Below are 7,609 nucleotides of genomic sequence, written 5' to 3'. Positions count from 1 at the left end.
CTGCTTAATACTAACATACCATTTTAATTTATTTATCTTATTTATTATCTGTCCATCTGTGTTAGTTCAATGAGGACACAGTTTTCTCTGTTCTTCTCATTAATGTATCCCTGGCATCTGAGTAGGCACTCAGTAAATGTTTGAATGTGTGCATTTCAGGACTGGTTTGTTTGTTTTCAATATGATGTCTCTGTATTAACACTATAAAAATTCTGAAATTTAGTGCTTTTGGTAACTGTATACAGGAGACATTTTCTTTTTAAAACTTTGGAGCAGTTGACATGGATAAACTTATAAAAAGAAGTTTATATGCAATTTTATAATTCGTGATGTGATATTAGAACCCTTTTTTTTGCCCATGCTAAAGTTATAAACATACACATACTTATTCAGTAGATATTTCATTATCTATTATAAGCTAAGCATGATGCTAAGCATTGGTCCTGTCCCTTAAGTTTATATTCAGCGAAGAGACATGTAGCAGTCTCCTTTGCTGGTTCCTTCTTAACTCTACTAATGCAAAATGATGATGGAGAGCTCTGAGACTCAGTCTTCAAATCTCTTTTCTTCTCTCCACATTTACCTTCCTTGTGATCCTTGTGTATAGTCTTAAGGTTTGAGATATATTATGTACTTGCTAATGATTCTCAAATTTTATCTCTAGCCAGCACTTCTTTGCCCACTTGCATTTGCACTTGGATATCTAATAGGCATCTCAGACTTAACATACTCAATACAAACTCTTGATCCCTCTTTCCCAACAAGAGACTCCTTCCTCTGGAAGTGGCATCTCTGTTCATCCAGCTGCTCTGGCTGAAACCCTTTAAGAAGCGATCCTTGACCCCTTTTCCTCTCACATCCACATGCAAACTATGAAAAATCCTGTTGGCTCTATCTTCAAAATATATGCCCAGCTGACCACTTCTTTCCATGCCAGGACTGCCCCCCTAGTCTCAGTTATCTCTAATCAAAATGATTACAATAGCCGCCTATCTAGTTTCCTGCTTCCACCCTTTTCCTTCTGCAGTGATTCTTTAGAACAAAAGTTAGGTCATGCCATTCTTCTGCCCATAATCCTTCAATAGCTTCCCCTCTCATTCAGAAAAGCCTAAGACTTTCCATTGGCCTACAAGACCCTATTTAACCTGTTTCCTTCCCCAATCCTACCTCATCTCTTACTGTTTCCTCGTTCTTCCTACTTTGCTTACTGTTTTACAGCCATACTGGCCTCCTTGCTGTTCCTTCAGCGTGCCAAACTATCCTGTCTCAGGGCTTTCGCAAATTTTATTGTTTCTGCTAATCCATCTCTTTCCCCAGGTATCTGCGTGACTCACTCCCTCATTGACCTCCTTCAAGTATCTCCTCACACATCTTCACAGAAAGGTCTTCCTTGATCCCCTGTGTAAAATGACATTGCTCTCCTCTGTCTCTACCCTCTGGGCCTGGCGCTCCCTCACTGTCTTACCTTACTTTATTTTCTTCCATGGCAATAAATATTATATACTTACTTGTTTAAGAGTTTATGATGCTTGTCCCCACTGTCTCAATTGTATAAAAGTTCCACGTGGGCAGAGACCTAGTTTTGTTCATTGTTATATTCCCAGCATTTAGAAAGGCGTCTGGCATGCTGTAGGCACTTAATAAATATTTGTTGAATGAAATACAAGTGCAGTCCAATACGATCCTTAGAGTAGAAGTGCATATAAGATGTAGTAGGGAATAGAGGAAAGGGTGACATGCCTACCTAGGAGTTGAGGGAAGACTTTACAAAGACGGTCTTAAGCGGAGCTTTCAGGAGAAAAAAAAATCAGGTGAGAGCATCCCATGCTATGAAGATAGTGTTGAAAATGTACAGGGGCATGAGAGAACACAGTGTCTTCAAGGAACTAAAAGTACAGTACTGCTGGAGCATAACTTGTGGGGGTAAAGATTAAGTAGTAGATGGTGCCAGATTATTATGAAGGGTTTTTATGCCAGTAGTAGATGCCAGTAGTATTAAGTAGTAGATGGTGCCAGATGGTGCCAGATTATTATGAAGGGTTTTTATGCCAGACAAAGGAATTATAGGTTTTATCCTGCAAGGTGGGCAGTGGTAGATATGGAGGAGCCATTGAAGATTTTTGAGCAAGGAGTGATATATATGTTTACGTATTAAAAAAGTAACAGGCAACAGTGTGAAGGAAGGGGATCAAAGCTAAATACAGCATTTTGTTATATACTCTGTATATGAAGTTGCAGGATATGTATGATGCAGAGAAACAATTACTGTCACGTGAATGGGCAGGCAGCTATTTCATTTTATGGTTGACAAAACCAGTGATGTGTAGTGTGAAGGTGTTCTTGGCCTACTTGCAGTACATCTGTGAGGGAGAAGCAATGCCCGGTTGAGGATTGGTTCATCTCTAAAAATCCATGCTTTAGGAGAGAAGATTTTTTAAAAAAATTTTGTTAACAATTATGTTGTAAGTCATGTAGACTGAAAAGTTCTTAAAGAGTACCAGTTATGAATTCAACAAGAAATGGTGTTGTTATAGAGTAAAAGATGTTGTGCTTGAAGGCCAGCCTCCTTTCTTCATAGAGGAATGGTTGTTTCGTCAATAATATGCCTCATGCTCTTGATTCATTGTTGAAGGAGATAGCAACAGTTGTAAATGTAGTCAGAGCTATACTATTTGCTGTAGGGCCAATAATACCTCTGTCTTTGTAGAAGCATCTACCTTTGCATATTGAAGTACCCTGGCATGCACAGAATTTTAAAAATCAAGAATAAGCAAAAAACATTTTCTACTTTCATTCAAATGCAAGTAAAAACTATTTCCATTATTTCAGCTGTCTTGCTCAAGTGTCATATCTTAGCAATATATTGAATGTCTTGAACACATTTTAATCTTTTTACTTTAGAGTCAAAATAGGATGTGTAAATTTAAGGATAAGATGGAGGTACTCAAATGGTACACATGGTTTGGATGTTGAGAATTTGGCACTCCCAAATTCATGGAAACATGATATTGTATTATTGAGCATGTTTTCAAAACCACATCCAAATGCTGCAGTAGGAAATTAAGAAATGCTTTCCAAAGGCAGATACAACCATGCAGAGAGTTAGGATCCATTTGTTTCCATTTCCCAAGTTGAAGCATTCACCTTTTGAGTGTGCTCTGCTATTCAACTCATTGTCTAATGGAACAGTAAAAGTGGTTGTCAGTGAGATACTGCTTTATAATTTCTGAGTCCGTGTTTGATCCAGATAGCCACATCTAGTTGAAAGACTTACCAAACTCTGATGACCAGTAATGTGAGATGGGACTTTCAAATTTGTTAGAAAAGGTAGAAAGGATAAGAAAAGAAGCTAGTCAGTATTAGGTTACAGAATCAACTCTAGCTAGTGTAAGCAGAAAGAGATTTAATAAAAGATTTTTTTTTTTAAATAAAAGATTTTAAGTGGCTTACAGAATTGTTAGAAAGACTGAAGAAATAGACTCTAGTCCAACTTTCAAGAATGACATTCAAAAGCCACATTGCATCTGGGCCACGAAGCGATTTACTACCTCTTTTTGGATCAGAAAGGTGCCTGCAAAATTAGGAAGTTGTACCTTTTAGCTGTAGAACCTTGCCACCTCTACCATGATCAGGAATCTTCCACTATTAGGAAACAGCCAACGACAAGCAGCCATCTTCATCAGTAAACTGTTGTCACTGCTGCTAGCTCTAGAAGTAGGTTTTATTATTACTTTTTGGCCACACCGTGCAGCTTGTGGGATCTTAGTTCCCCGACAGGGATCGAACCTGTGCCCCCTGCACTGCAAGCATGGAGTCCTAACCACTGGACTGCCAGGGGATTCCCCTGCTGCTGCTGGCCCTAGAACTAAGCCACACTGGCCACAACCTGTGTGACAGAATGGATGCCTTGTACCCTTCTTCTTGATACCTATGAAACCTGTGACTGGATACAAGGACTGCAGCCAGTGCTACTGCGGGAAACTTGGACATCTCCATGACAGTACTTGCTAGTAGAAGCAACATAAGTGCAACCTCCCTTCTCTTTTGTCCTCCAAATTTCCAGCGAGTGCATCTAATTAACGGAATTTAAATCACATCCACAACCCTAACTACAAAATAGGCTGGGAAATGTAGTTTTTAGCTCTCTAGTCTATGCAGTACAGGAAATCATACGCCAAAGGACATTGTAACAGATGATGAACACTGACCCACCATATCTGCCACAGATATAGACCCTGATTCTCCTGAAGGCTAGCCATCATCAAATGCGCTATAGATAAATTGAGAAACATGGCACATAATACCATCAAATAATGTTGAGAAGCTTACAAGTATTTGTATTTTAGTATATTTTTAAAATTGTTTTATAATGACATATTAAATAAAATGCCTGAAATTGGTTCTCCACCTATATGATGAATTTAGTGGTCTGTGGATGCCCAGAGTTACCTGACATTTAAAGTGTAGGTAGTGGATGAAAAGCCTGAAAGAGGGAGTTCAAAAAAAAAAATTAGAATGGGTTACCTAAGCTGTTATCAAACACTGAAGTGTGATTAAATAAAGTGAGACCAGAAGAACAGTCACTTGATTTGGTAGCACTTAATATTATTAGTGTTCTTGAAAGTTCTAGTAAAGAAATAGGGTCAGAAGCCAAATTGTAGGTTTAGGCTGTGAGTAGGAGGGGAAGGATTGAAGCAGAGATTATAGAATAAGTTATCTGGAAGCTTGGCTTTTAAGGAGCAGTAGTTTATTGTTTGTTTGGGTTTTGTCCAATGCATTTGCTTATTTATATACAATAATCAACTAGAACTAGTGAGGCCCTATGAAAATATCACACACAGGACAGGTATAATCTTCTAAAGTTCCTCACTTCTTTGTGTAGCTTAATATAAAGTGTGTGCTATTAAATTAATCTTTCTGCTTAGAGATATATTGAGTAGAACGTTATTTTTGTTAATTCTCTAACCATTAGTTACTTCACTTTTGATTTTTTAGAATAAAGTGACAGTTAATTATTTTGATTTATGTTTTTTATAAAGTGCCAGTTAATTACCACTGTATTTTGGAGTTACAGTTTAAAGTCTTGATAGCTGACTTAACATATATTAGCATGAATGATTGGTGATCTGGCATTGATTAGATGAATTTACTTTTCAGTGTAGTCTATTTTGAACATTAGTGACAGATATTCAAAGATTATGACAACTGCTTTTCTAGGAAGTGATGTTGAGTCCATTTTATATATTACGTAGAACTTGAATTTTAATTATTCTGAGTAAATATCTGATAATGTCAAGTTCATTGGATTCTGTAGACAAAATAACCCCCGCTGTCTCCCTCTTAGAAAGGTGGGCGGTGGAATATGTGTACATTTATATAATGTAGTTTTCTCAAATTGCACTAGTGTGAATAAAACAGCAACATGTTCAAGGGCAGTGATTTAGTATTTAAGATTCCCTCATTAGATATGGAGCATGTTTATTATGATTTAATTCCAAATTTGTTTATATTCCAGGCCCTATATGGTGACCTAGGTGGATTTTTAGTTAAAAAAAAAAAACAACCCAAACCCTCTGGATTACACAGAGGGGAGACGGCAAAGAAAGAGAGGCTTAAAGGAGAAGGTTGAAAGTAATGAAAACAGAATTGCTGGGCAGTGTCCTGGAGTGAGAGGGAGGGAATGGGGTAGAGAGAGCACAGGTAGATGGATGAGCTATAGATAATAGGGAGGGACATCGTAGTCTTTTGAGGAAGAGAAGATGGATGGATACAAATTCAAATACATATCATTTTTCCTGTTAGGAAATGCGAATTTGTAAAGGCCAACCCATATTAGGCAAGTTGGGGGTCATTTAAAAGATTAGATTCCTTTATTTTGACTTGAGATGCTTATACTATGACGTGGTAACTTGATTTCTTTCCCCTAATCTCTCAATGACAAACTTAATAACAGTGAGTATCTTACTGGTGCCTTTCCATTGATTTTTCTAATTTTATTTTATTCTACTTTTAGTTTTCGAGAATTCTGTTTTATTTGGTGGACTTACTCAGGACTTAAGCCCGAGAGACAGCCTCTCAGATAGCTCTGAGGGACTGTTCCCTGATTTTTCTAATTTTAATTTAAAAAAATCATTTGTTTATTGAGTTTTTCATAGGTGCTTCTTAAGTTTCTGCTAGACTTCTTTAAAAGATATTGGTTTAAATGGCCTTTAGTTTTATTTATTTATTATTTTTTAAATATTTATTTATTTATTTATTTTGCTGTGCCGAGTCTTAGTTGTGGCATGTGGGTTCTCTAGTTGCAGCATGTGGGATCTTTAGTTGTGACGTGCGGGATCTAACCCGGGCCCCCTGCATTGCGAGCACGGAGTCTTAACCACTGGGCCACCAGGGAAGTCCCTGGCCTTTAGTTTTAAAGTTGGTAAGCAGAAAGAGACTTGAGTTTATCTAGCCCAGGCTTTCGTTAGGAAAACTGTTCTTCAGAGATTTGTCTGAAGTCATTTGTCTACTTAGTAGCAGAGGTAATACAGGAACATTGGTTTCATGGTTCTCACGGAAATGCTCTTTCTCTTATGCCAACTACATTGCTTTCCTAATTTAGTACACTGGTGTCTGATTTCAGCACCCACAGTTTTGTGTGTCCTTTTAGCCAATAGCATGTCACAAGAACTTCGAAACTAGACTTACTTGATTCTTTAATATTCATTCAGCAAATATTTCTCAGTATTTAACAGTCACTATTTTAGATCTTGGGGCTCAGTAAGTTCTCATGCATTGAAGGAGGGAACCAAGAACTCCCAAAGAATGAGGGAACCAGAAGTAAACATTTAGGTAAAAATTAAGAGTTCCAGATAATTGTAAAGGCTCTGAAGAAAACAGAGACATGGAATATGGTAGCAGGATTATTTACTTTAGATAAATAGTCAGGAAAGGTTTCTGAGGAAGTGACATTTGAGCTGAGACTTGAATGATAGGAAAAGGCAGCCATATGAAGATGTAGGGTTAGAGCATTTCAGGCAGATGCCCTAAGCTTGAACAAGCTTGACGTGGTTGATGAATGGAAAGAAGGTGAACACTGCAGAGAGTGGGAGAAGAGGTCAGAGAGGAGAGGACAGTTCAGTAGGGCTGTGCAGACCATGAAAGACCATGAAAATGGGCATTTAAAAATGGAATTGTATTCTAAGTGAAATGGAATGGCCTTGGAGTAGGGGGGTAATTGACTTGAAAAGTATGTTTAAAAGGTCATACTCCTTGATGGAGAGTGGATTGTAGGGTGATACTAATGAAGGCAAGGAGAAGTGGTTGCATTTGGGGTTTATTTTGGAGTTCTGCTGGATTTACTGATGGACTGGACGTGGGGGTGGGAGGTTTGGGGAGCATGGTGAGGAAAAGAGAGGAAGACGGTGGTAGACTGGGGGGAGAGTGGGTTTTAGGGGAGGAAATCAGATGATTTTTCTGGGACTTGTTAAATTTGAGAAGCCTACTGGATATCCAGGGAGGCAGTTGAGTATTCATATCTAATGTTGAGGAGGAGAAATCAGGCCTGGAAACACATATCTGGGAGGCATCAGCGTGAACACCATATACTGAAGGAATTTGCATAGGGAAA

The 7,609-nt window shown here is 38.2% G+C and overlaps 1 protein-coding gene across 2 annotated transcripts in view; it reads left to right on the top strand.

Moving 5' to 3' along the window:
- RASA2 (RAS p21 protein activator 2) overlaps positions 1–7,609 on the top strand; it is a 119,906-nt gene that overhangs the window by 19,265 nt on the left and 93,032 nt on the right. The window lies entirely within an intron of this gene.

This window comes from Lipotes vexillifer, unplaced genomic scaffold (genome assembly GCF_000442215.2).
Source record: "Lipotes vexillifer unplaced genomic scaffold, Lipotes_vexillifer_v1.1 scaffold40, whole genome shotgun sequence".
Taxonomy (NCBI): domain Eukaryota; kingdom Metazoa; phylum Chordata; class Mammalia; order Artiodactyla; family Lipotidae; genus Lipotes; species Lipotes vexillifer.
Note: the sequence above shows the minus strand (reverse complement) of the source record. Positions and strands in the feature narration are given on the sequence as shown.